Here is a 12,075-nt window from a genome sequence, read left to right as displayed (position 1 = left end):
ACTATGGCCTGCACGTTTCCCAGAGTCACTACCCTTGATATCAGCAGGTCTTTGATTGCCCTGGCAACTTGGATCACAGCAGCCCCCACAGTAGATTTGCCCACTCCAAACTGATTCCCGACTGACCGGTAGCTGTCTGGCGTTGCAAGCTTCCACAGGGCTATCGCCACGCGCTTCTCAACTGTGAGGGCTGCTCTCATCCTGGTATTCTGGCATTTTAGGGCAGGGGAAAGCAAGTCACAAAGTTCCATGAAAGTGCCTTTACGCATGCAAAAGTTTCGCAGCCACTGGGAATCGTCCCAGACCTGCAACACAATGCGGTCCCACCAGTCTGTGCTTGTTTCCCGGGCCCAGAATCGGCATTCCACGGCATGAACCTGCCCCAGTAACACCATGATTTGCACATTGCTGGGGCCTGTACCTTGTGTGAGGGCTGTGTCCATGTCAATTTCCTTATCACTCTCGTCGCCGCGCTGCAATCGCCTCATCGGCTGGTCCTGGTTTTGCTTTGGCATGTCCTGGCTCTGCATATACTCCAGGACAATGCGCGTGTTGTTCATAGTGCTCATAATTGCCGCGGTGATCTGAGCGGGCTCCATGATCCCATTGCTATGGCATCTGGTCTGAAAAAAGGCGCAAAACTGACGGAGGGAGGGAGGGGCGACTGACGACATGGCGTACAGGTACAGGGAATTAAAATCAACAAAGGTGGCTGTGCATCAGGGAGAAACACAAACAACTGTCACACAGAATGGCCCCCCCCAAAGATTGAACTCAAAACCCTGGGTTTAGCAGGCCATTGATTTCACGGAGGGAGGGGGAAGCAAATGAATACATGTAAAAAATAGATCTTAAGCTGGCAGCAGACGGTGCAGCATGACTGATAGCCCTCGGCATCTTCTGGGTGCTTGGCAGAAGATACTGTATTACGATTGCTAGCCATCATTGTCAAGATGATTCAATAGGACTGCCGGCAGGACTGAGTCTCCAGGAGACAAAGCATGTCTGCCCAGGTGCCTATGAAAGAACTGGAATACGACGACGATGGATACCAATCATAATACACCATCTACTGCCAAAAGGCAAGGGGCAGCTGCTGTGTAGCAATGCAGCCCCACATCTGCCAGCACCCAGATAGCCGATGAAGGCTACCAGTCATACTGCACCGTCTACTGCCAAAAAGCAATTAGCTGCTGCTGTGTAGCAATGCAGTACCACGTCTGCCGGCGCCCAGATGACATATGGTGATGGTGAGCTGAGCTGAGCTGAGCGGGCTCCATGCTTGCCATGGTACGTTGTCTGCACAGGTAACCCAGGTAAAAAGGTGCACAAATCGATTTTCTGCCGTTGCTCTGATGGGGGGGGGGGCCTGATGGCATGTACCCAGAACCCCCCGTGACACTGTTTTGCATCATCAGGCATTGGGATCTCAACCCAGAATTCCAATGGGCGGCGGAGACTGCGGAAACTGTGGGATAGCTACCCACAGTGCAATGCTCCGGAAGTCGACGCTAGCCTCGGTACTGTGGACGCGGCCCACCGGCTTCATGCACTTAGAGCATTTTATGTGGGGACACACACAATCGACTGTATAAAACCGATATCTATAAAACCGGCTTCTATAAATTCGACCTAATTTCGTCGTGTAGACATACCCTAAGAGATAGTCTCCTGAAGAGTTTAGAATCTACAATCATACAAGTGGACTACCTCATGTGTTGCCATCTTCAAGAATTAGAAAAAAAGAGGTCAAATAATGCCCCAAGACATGAATGCAGTGAGCCACTGCCTGACCAAATTCCTTTCACGTCTCATGTCAAACTGAGTGCAGTGTCAAGCTAGGCACTTACCATGGTGTTACAGCATGGAAGTCACCCCACTGCACCCCACTGCACCCCACTGCAGTCAGGCATGATGCCACAGGTGAGCCCTGCCTCAATTTCCCTTCATCCAAAGTATAAATAAGTCCAAGCAGGCCTTTCCAGTACTTAAGAGCACCCTGTTGGAAGGTCTCATTTATTTAACTGAAAAGGGCAAACAAAACATAAGCGAAACCTTCAGTCACCTACTCTGCCGGAAGCCCCTCCACTTCTGCAAAATGTTCTGCTGGCACTTTCCCCCCTGACAGTTAATTGTTCTTTGCTGAGTAAATCCCTAGTGGCTCCCCAGAATGTCCCACACCCAGTTCATTCTCCTGACCTGTTTCTATCACTTCCCTAGGATGTCTTTCTCTCTGGGACTGCTCCTCTCTCTGCAAGCCTCCCTCCAGAAGCACCTTCTTCCAGGGAGTAGCTTCTAACCAGCTCTCCTGAGGAGTCTGTCTCCTCAGGAGCTTCCTCTGTTCCTCATGTTCCTTAACTAATTAACTGCCTCCCCGCCACCTAGGCAATTAAGTAATTACAGTGGGTATATGTTGGCTCATTCTCCTAAGTGGAACCTGCCACAGGTAGTCTGGGTGCCTGACCCCCTAAGAGGATCAGCTACTCTGTGACATATTTCCCCCCACCTATTTTTCCATGACCTTGCCCTTCCCAGGCCAAGATTCAGTATCTGCCCGTGACTATATGGATTCAACCTGAGTGGCCCTGTTCATCACCTTCTCTAGAACTGAAAGCCTATTTACCTCTCATGATCATTTCTTCCAGCCAGGGGAGCACTTCTTGCTTGGCTGACTCAAGGTAGTCTGCAAGCCCTTTAACCATTTTTCTATTCTCATCAGTGACATACAATGATACTAGAAGTCATGTTCCCTAAACTCCTATGTCAGTTGTGTGGTGAATGAACTTTCCCATAGTCTTTGGTACATCATAATTCAAAACAAAGTGCACATCTCCTAAGTCTAGTCTTCAGACCACATAAGAGGTAATCAACAGCACTGTGCTCTCACCCTTGGCAAACTTTCATAAGGGTGCTTCTTAGTCTTCTCGGCCTTCCGGGATACATTTGCAGACACACTCTTCGGAGTAAGGGTTGTCCTTCATCCAGCTTTACTCCCCATTAGGATTTCTAATGATTACCCATCACATCTTTTTTCCTATGGCCTTCTGTAAAGAGCTTATAAGAGCCCATTTCTGACCCTTTTGATCCCACATCATGTTGTGAGTCATGTTATCCATTGGAAAATCACTTTTATTCTCCTTCCTTGAGAGGTTCATCTTTACTTTTAGGCTGAACTTCATTTAGCTTCCCTTTGATTAAGGTCTTGTACAGTTGTTTCCAAATCTCTGGTCAGAGAGAGGAGCCTCAGCCCTTCCTTTTCTACTTCAGCTCCCTCTTGGGCATGCTTTTCTTCCTCTCTCGCTCTCATATGTCAGAGCTTGATATCCAGGTTCCATAACCAGAGGATGGCATCTAATCTTCTCCCTGACTCGCAGGATGAATCCTCAGTTGCTAATCATTTGTTGGATGAACCAAACCAATGACTTGTAGAAGTATGTATAGGCTGATGATATCTGTATTGCTGACACTGGAGATGACTTCCACAGAGTTTTTGAAGGGAATGTTAGCCAAGACATGGATACTTTGACTATTTACTTCCTAGCAATGGAGACTAATTCTCAGTGAAAATAAGATAGTATTTCCTCTAGCCCTTGTAAAGCTACCGTCAGCCTTTTGGTCCTGTAGAGCATCACATTGTGCAATGATTACTGCTTTTACCCTGTCAGCTGCAGCGACCTTGTCTTCAGTGGGATGGTATACCTTGCTGCCCATCTCATCTTTTATCTGAAGGAGCCTTTCCTTTTCTTTCTGACGTAATTCCAGCTTTTTCTGCAAGGCAGTCCCCTCAGCCTCTAGGTCCTCAGAGGGCCAGCTACCCTGTGACAGGTGAACATTGACCTCTGTGCTCTGCTTTGGCCACTGTCCATTCAGAAGGTAGAGATTCAGAAGGAAGGTTGATTCCTTATATGTATAAGTTCTTTCAGGCCGGGAACATCTTTTGTTCTGTGTTTTTACAACACCTAGCTCAATGTGGCTTGGTCCATGACTAGAGCCCCACTGGGAACTACAGTAATACATGTGTTAAGTAACATAAATAAATAATAATAATTAATAATAATTAATATGGCCTTTAAGAACCTTCCAGAGGAGCAGGAGGAGAATGGTGGCAGGTCTAGTTCTAGGTTTTTCAGTGCATCTTGTGAAATCAGATGTGTGGGTCCTCGCACTACTGGGAAGAGTTTCTTCTTGAGGTCCCTCTTTCTATGCATTAGGCCACTATGAGCAAGGATCTTTTCACGCCATAGCACTGCACAGCATTGCATAACTTAATTGTAGGGAAAGTAATAGTAATTTCTGCTGCATAAGTATAGTGTTTTCAGGTAGTATAGGATATGGGCCTGACTCTGTTGCCCTTCACCTTTGTGTAGTCATTTCCACTAATGCAAATTCAGAGCAATGTGGGTGTAAATCCTACCAAATCAGAAGGGTAACATTTTATATCCATTTAGCATTTATGAAATAAAAAGGGAAACACAGAAACTGGAGAGAGAAGGGGCAGAAATAATGAAAGGAAGGAGAATAGACAATAAGGAATGTGTGGAAATATAAGGCCAAATTGTACTCTTAGTTACACTCGTGTAAATCTATTGGGCCAAATTAACAATAGGCATAAGGAGATGCTTCTTTATTGACTTCAATTATAATTCTTATAATTATAAACATCTCCTTATGCCTATTGTTAATTTGGGAGGAGGTAAACTGGAACACAAGAGAGCCCTTTGAAGCCAGTGGAGCTGTGTGCTCAGCACCTTTGAAAATCAGGGCCCAATGGAGAGGTCTAAACATGGATTTAAGTTCCTAATTGTAAGATCCCAAGTTTGATATTTTTAGCTTTAACCTATCTGTGCCTCAGTTTACCTACCTGTAAAATGGGTTTCATACTATTTCCACATGCTTCAGGTGTTGTGTGAGGCGTTATTAATCAGTGTTGGTAAGAGACCTTGGCGATAGATGAATGCCTCTATGGCACTGATTGAGAAAAGCATTTATGCATTTACTTAACTTTAAGCATGTGTCTATTGAGTTGAGTGGGACATGCTAAAGTGTTTTGCTGAATGGGAATGGGTTTAAGCATATGCTTACAGTTGATCATGAGCTTACATGCTTTCCTGAATTGAGGTCTGTATGAGTACAAAGTGGTATTATATATAGTACATTAAAAGGCAAAAGTTGGTTCATTTAGTACTACCTGTGTCAGGCTACTTCTTTGGGGAAAGTACTTTGGTGGGGTTCTTCCACATAACAAACATTGCTGTGATGTGTATCAGAGGGGTAGCAGTGTTAGTCTGAATCTGTAAAAAGCAACAGAGGGTCCTGTGGCACCTTTAAGACTAACAGAAGTATTGGGAGCATAAGCTTTTGTGGGTAAGAACCTCACTTCTTCAGATGCAAGTAATGGAAATTTCCAGTATACTGATTTATACCTGCCTCTGGAAATTTCCATTACTTGCATCTGAAGAAGTGAGGTTCTTGCCCACGAAAGCTTATGCTCCCAATACTTCTGTTAGTCTTAAAGGTGCCACAGGACCCTCTGTTGCTTATTGCTGTGATGCTGTATGGCCAGAAACATTAGTCTATTAGATGAATGCCAAACAGTGACTGGGCATGTCTGGACTCTGAATTTTCCATAAGTATAAAGCAGATAGCAAAGGAAAGTATTCCAAAGCTGTACATTTTCCACATTCACAAGCACTTACTTTTTGAGAACCAGTTTGCATATTGCTAGTTTTTTATTCCCCCCCACCAGTATCTTCCAATCAAACTTATTAGGAAAGGTTTTTTTAATTTATTTAGGGGAAGATATATTTACAGGATAATTCAGTGAAACTTGACATCTTTCTTGCAATAGGACCCCAAAGACACATTACTCTGTGCACAGCAATATAATATACATCTGAGATGCACACGTATACTCATAACATTTGTTAGTCATCTGAAGTGCACAGTGATCAGGTATTCAGTATGCTCTAATTCTCTATTTAAATATTATGAAGGTAGATTGTCATACTTCAGTAGAGCAAGAATGACACATTACCATAACTGCTACTCCCTTAAATGGTCATTATGATTGGATTGGAACAGTTTAAACTTCTTCAAAAAGTAAGATCAACTTTATGTCTACATTAATACAACCCATTTGCCAGGTGGGTCTTCATATTGCATGTAAGCCATTTTAATTGAGGTTATTGAGTTTGAGCTCTTTTCTTTGCAGCTAACAGTTGTTACTATCTTCGAGCAAAATTACCCTCCTGACCCACATGCAAATCTAAATTCCAATATTCTGGTCTCTGATTGGAAACTCAGTACAGATCTGCAAATAGAATTTTAGACTTATAATTTATATTAAATTAAGTTCTCCTTTAAAAATCTATAGATATTGTTATCTTCTTTTAAATGGCTATGTTTAAAGACTGCCTTGTGCTTTTACAGGTAAATTATTAATCTGCTGCAATGCTCAGGGTATTAACACTGGGAAGCTCTAACACACACATTCAGGGGCAGATCCAGAATGCATTAACTCTTCCCTTCTGTTAGCTGCTGCAGTAGCATGCAGCTGTGAGGGTTTATTGGAAAGTTGGTACAGTACTTCCAAAGGAATGGCCCACTCCCTAGTAAATGGAGCTGCAGTGGAAGTGCATTTTTCTCCATATATCTAGTATATTAAGTATCTCTGAGGTAGTTAAAAAGAGTCATAACAAAAAAGGGAATAGGCCAAGGACTGATGATGATGGGAGTTTAAATAGAGTTAAACAAACAGAATATCCTACAGCTGCAGTGTATATGTACAGAGAGAGAGAGAAAGAGAGAGAGAAGGTCAACCTGACGTGCCATTGCAGATTTCATTCCATTCCCAAAATTAGTGAAACCTACATTCCCCTTTCATTTTAATTAGGAGAAAAATACCTTCCCTAATCTTTTGTGGCGTGTTATTGGTATTATAATGCCCATTTCCTTTCACCCTCAGAGGTGACTGAAATGTAGTGACAATGAAGTGAAATGATCCCTATTGCGATAGAGTTTGTAGATCTGGGTGCACTGTGCCAAACTTCTTTAGATGATCAGTCATGTTTTGCAGTGAATTTGCTCAAGAAATGTGTCTTGCATTTTTTGTGTCCATTTTCCACCACCATTTAAGGAATAAACAGTCCCATTGGCAAGCTACATTCATGAGTAATCATGGGAAAAGATCTTTGCATTAGTACGCCTGAATACTCATGAGCTTGCATAATCATCCAATCCAGGAAGAAAATACCAAGTGACTTATGATGAATTACAACTAACTTAGGCCACAGTTCAGAAAGGTACTTAAATACATGACTAACTTTATGTATTTGAGTAGTTACTGATTTCAGTGGCACTGCTCATGTGCTTAAGTTTAGTAACATGCTTAAGCACCTTATTAAATCAAGACCCCAGAGAAGCTGGCTAGGAATATTCACGGAGCACTGTTTGTGATCAATCCATAGCATTACAAAGTTCACTAAAAAATTCATTGAATATTTCAGGCAATAGTGATCTCTTTGAGGCTGAGCAGAGAGGTTAAATTCATTGAATAAGTTACTCATTGTGAATTATTCACTCAGCTTTAATAGTTAGTAATTCTATAACATGCTTTGCTAAAGAAAAGTCCCGTATAAATCAATCCATAGTATTGATATGTAGGATTTCATCATGGGAGATTTTTTTCTCCTTTGTGAACTGATTTTCAGTAAATTGTGTCACCTTGACACTAACCACCCTGGTGTGTTCCTTCTTCTAGTCACTGCTGCTGATCCAACCAGTCCATCACAGTGCTACAGCTATGACATGCAGACATTAGACCTCATTCTCTTTCACGCTGATTTACACCATTGACCACAATGGAATTTCACTGTTTGATTAGACCTGTTGCATCTGCTTTATAAATCCAAAATATCTAAGTAATGAACATAAATAACTACAATTTTACCTACAATCAAATCCCAGTTATATCCTCAGTAAATTAGGAGCATATATTATTCATGGTGATAGGATGTAAATGTGTACTAGGTTCTTTTCAATCATAAAATAAGGACTCCAAAGTGCTTACAGTCTAAGGCCCTGATAATGCAAACACTTAGGCGCAACTTAGCTTTATGCATATGACTTGTCCCATAGATCCCCTTTTTTCTTCCTCCCCTTCTTCCCAGCCCTTGAATTCACTCAGGGACTTATCCTGCATCCATCAAAACTCTGATTGATTTATATGGGCATTAAACCAAGCCCTCATTGCTTCCTATCATAGTTCAATCACTTCAAACCCAATTATTCCCCATTCTTCCTCTTCCTCCTCCCTCCACAGTGCAATTCCTAGTCTCCTCCCCATACTTCCCTTTCAGCAGTCAATGCTATGTACACAAGGGAGCACTGAGGCAGTATTACTGTCATTTGTGAGGCCTCCAATGCTGTGAAGTTACACTCCTGTAACTTCTCCTGCCATACCTGAGAAAACCCTTCCTTGGGCCTTTGTACTGGTTGCCCCAAGGAAGTGGGCTGGGATTCCTGTCCCATGTTGGGGTGGGGTGGGCCTGGTGCTTCTTTTCTCTGCTTCCATTGGAAAACTAAAAGGCCTAATTTTCCTTGCCCCTGCTGCTGCCAGTCCCATCTCATGTCCCTTTTATCTAATTAAAGAAGCTTGACATTCTATAATGAGATTCTATTTTTAACTTCCAGGGAGTGCTTGTTTTTCAGTTTTACATGCAGGTACCAAGTTATGCTGACCTACTTCTCTTTTCTTCTGCTAATTTCTTTTCTTTCTAACTCGTTAATTTCAAGCTCTCTTTTTTCTTCATGGGACCTTACAACTCATGGATGAACCCCCACAAAATGTTTGAAGATTGGGTTTGTTTTGAATTAGATGCTTGCCCAAATTTTTTTGAACAGGAAACCTCACGAGTTCATGCTCTCTTTAAATACTTCTGCTGCTGATCTGGATATAGCATGTCACCAAGAACAGCTTTGTTCAGTGTATTGCGAATCTGGCCCCGCACAAAACGAGAAAGCTCCGATGCAAGTTAAAAGTTAACAAAAATCATCCAGATTCCGCAAACCCCAAAAGAGATTCAAACTTGTTTATGGTTTTGGGCATGACTCAGGAAAAATTAATTCTGCTTATACTAAAGCTATGTTTACACTACAGACTACATCGGCAAAACTTATGTCGCTCTGGGGTATGAATATTCCACCCCCCGAGCGACACAAATTACACCCACATAAGTGCTTGTGTGCACACAGCTTATGCCACTCGCGGAGGTAGGATTTTTTATGCCGACAAGAGAACTCTCTCTCATTGGCATAGAGTATCGTCACCAGACGCGCTGCAGCAGCGCAGCTATATCAGTACAGCTGCACCGCTGCGGCACTGTACGTATAGTCATGGCCTAAGTAGTAATCTCTGTTAAGAAGCAGAATTACCAGTTAACTAACAAATCTTATTCATGGTATTGCACTGATCTCGTGAATGACAGATTTAGACTGACAGCTAAGGAGATGTGTCTTCTTTGATATATTGTACAGGGCCAACCACATGTTGATACTCAGATGACAATAGATTATCCAGTGGTTTAAGCAATGGGGCAGTTCATTTAAAGCCTTATATGGGCATTCCTTACTCTTGTAAATAGTCCCACTGAAGGTAATAGAGTTAATCGAACAATTTGCCAAAGGTCGTGGTGAATTCTCCATCACTGACCATTTTAAAATCAAGATTGGATGTTTGTTGTAAAAATATACTCTCAGAATTATTGCAAAGAAGCTCTATGGTCTGTGTTATACAGGAGGTCAGACTAGATGATCACAATGGTCCCTTCTGACCTTAGAATCTATGAATTTATGAATCTATGAAATAAGAAAAATTTGCTCACATGAGAAAGGGTTGGCAGAATCTAATCAACAATGTATTTATCTCTTATACAGCAAAGCTTTATAAAAGTGCTAAGTATTATTATTATTATTTATTATTTATTATTTATTTTATTACTAACGATGATGTTTGAAAAACAAAGAAGAAACCCCATTCCTGTGTTGATCCCAGAAGAACCATGGAATAAAACAACAACAGGATTTGCTAAAAGGAAAGGAAAAAACACACAAGGGAAAGCAAAGTTATTTTAAAGCTTTTAAGGCAGCACTACAAATATAGCGCCCAATTCTGCCCTCATTAATCTCAAGTAGTATCTCATCTGTGAGTAGGCCCATCAGTTTATCAGTAGAACTCAACACAGAGTAAGGTACTGCTCCTTGTGAGAAAGAACAGTATAGTCTGGATCAAAGGCAAGTAGAAAACAAAATTAAAACTATAAAAATATCCTTTAAGCAATGCTAACTCAAAATCACTTTTATGTATATGACCCAGAGCTAAAATGCCCTTAACATGGTGCATGATGGGTTTTCATAACTTCCTTCATTTGCCTAGCCTAAACACCAGTTCCTTTTTTAAACTCTGAACAGGACTAGGGAACCATCCACTTTTTGAAAAAAAAATATATATATATTACCCATAAACAACTTTAGAGACAAGCTTTTGTTTTGTTTTATTTTGTTTTTATTTTTTTAAAGGATAGCAAGAGACAAAAGAATATACTTTGTTGGGATCAATTATACTCTATATAGATCCTCTATGTCCTCCTAAAATAAGTATAATCAGAAAAATACTGATAACATAAAAATCCTACCAAGTTCAAGGGTCATTCAGTTTCTTCAGTCGTCCCTGCACCTTTGAGAGACAATGTCCACGAAAATCCTAGGTTGCACAAGACATTTCTTCAGCATTAGTGCCACCAACCTGAAACAAGAAAGAATATCAGCAGTTTCATTAGGAGCTCCAAATATGTGTGTATCCCTTTGCTAACGGGAACAGTTCCACTGCTCACGACTTTGTGGCACCTCTGAGAGAGGTGAAGGACCCTTTTCCTCTTGCACAGCAGTAGTGTAGGGCCACAGCTGGCTCTCAGCCTGGTCACTAGGCAACACAACAAGCCCAGCTAGGCCCAATGAGTCTCCCAAAATGATGGTGCTTCCTGGTTGAGTAAGGGAGCCAGTGGTCTGCTACCTCAGCCCTGCAGCAGCACAGCAGCTGCTCAATGTTTAACCCACAGCTATGCTTACCCTGCTCTCACTTCCACTTCCTGCTCTTGCCTTGCTCCATCCTGTCCTTGCTCCAATCCCAGCCACAACCTCCCTGTCTGTTCTGGTTTCTGACTCCTGGCTCTGACCCCCTGGTTACATCTCTGACTATCCCTCTGGCTTACCCTGTGGCTTAGGCTTCTGACTCCAGTTTTGACTTCAGCTTGGCTCATCAACCCTGACTTGGAGTCACCCTTGAACCAATGCCTGATCCCTGGATCTTTGCTTGTCTTTACCTGAATGGCCACCACAACCACCAGGCAAGGTCCTGTTCCACCCACTAGGTAGGACACCCCTGACCTGGCAGCTTACAAGTAGAATCAGACTTCAAAAATTCTTTATGCTATAGCTGGTCCAATTTGGAATGAAGCTACTGCCACTAGTGCTCTAGCCATCTTCTCATTTCTTCTGATGCAGATCATCAGTGCATCATTATCATCATCATCTGATGATGATGAAAACCTGTAAGGACAAAGCCAAGGAAGAGGACATTTAAGAACCACGCTGTCAAGGTAAATAGAAGCATAGAAGAATATCTGTATAATAGAAATACAAAGAAGAAGGGTGAATTTAGAGACAATTAAATTAATTAAAAATTGGCTGGAGGGCACAGATCCTTTTGCATGTCTACACTGCAATTAAACACCTGTGGTAGGCCAGTGTCAGCTGATTTGGGCTTGTGGGGCTGAAAGGGGGAGGATCCCAGAGCCCTGGCTCAAGGCCCAGCCCAAACCCAAATGTCTACACTGCAATTTTACAGCCCTACAAGCCCAAGTCAGTTGACAAAGGCCAGCTGTGGGTGTTTAATTGCAATGTTGATGTCTCCTGAATGGAATCTCACAGTCCTGAAACCCCACAGCCCACTTGTGCCCCTAGGAGGATCCCTCCTTTAGACTAAAATCTGTCAGAAGACGGGGTGGTTGGTTTAGAACA

General features: G+C 42.3%; 1 long non-coding RNA gene across 1 annotated transcript in view; it reads right to left on the bottom strand.

Annotated features, from left to right (window-relative positions):
• LOC135983989 (uncharacterized) overlaps nt 1–11,571 on the bottom strand; it is a 29,632-nt gene extending 18,061 nt beyond the window's left edge. The window contains exons 1-2 of the long non-coding RNA XR_010601889.1: nt 11,379–11,571; nt 10,692–10,801 (exon numbers count right to left, since the gene is read on the bottom strand). This is a non-coding gene — a long non-coding RNA (uncharacterized LOC135983989). The remainder of the gene's footprint in view (nt 1–10,691; nt 10,802–11,378) is intronic.
• Nucleotides 11,572–12,075: the final 504 nt, after the last annotated feature.

The sequence above is a fragment of the Chrysemys picta genome, chromosome 1 (genome assembly GCF_011386835.1).
Source record: "Chrysemys picta bellii isolate R12L10 chromosome 1, ASM1138683v2, whole genome shotgun sequence".
Lineage (NCBI taxonomy): Eukaryota > Metazoa > Chordata > Testudines > Emydidae > Chrysemys > Chrysemys picta.
This window is presented reverse-complemented; position numbering and strand designations above follow the sequence as displayed.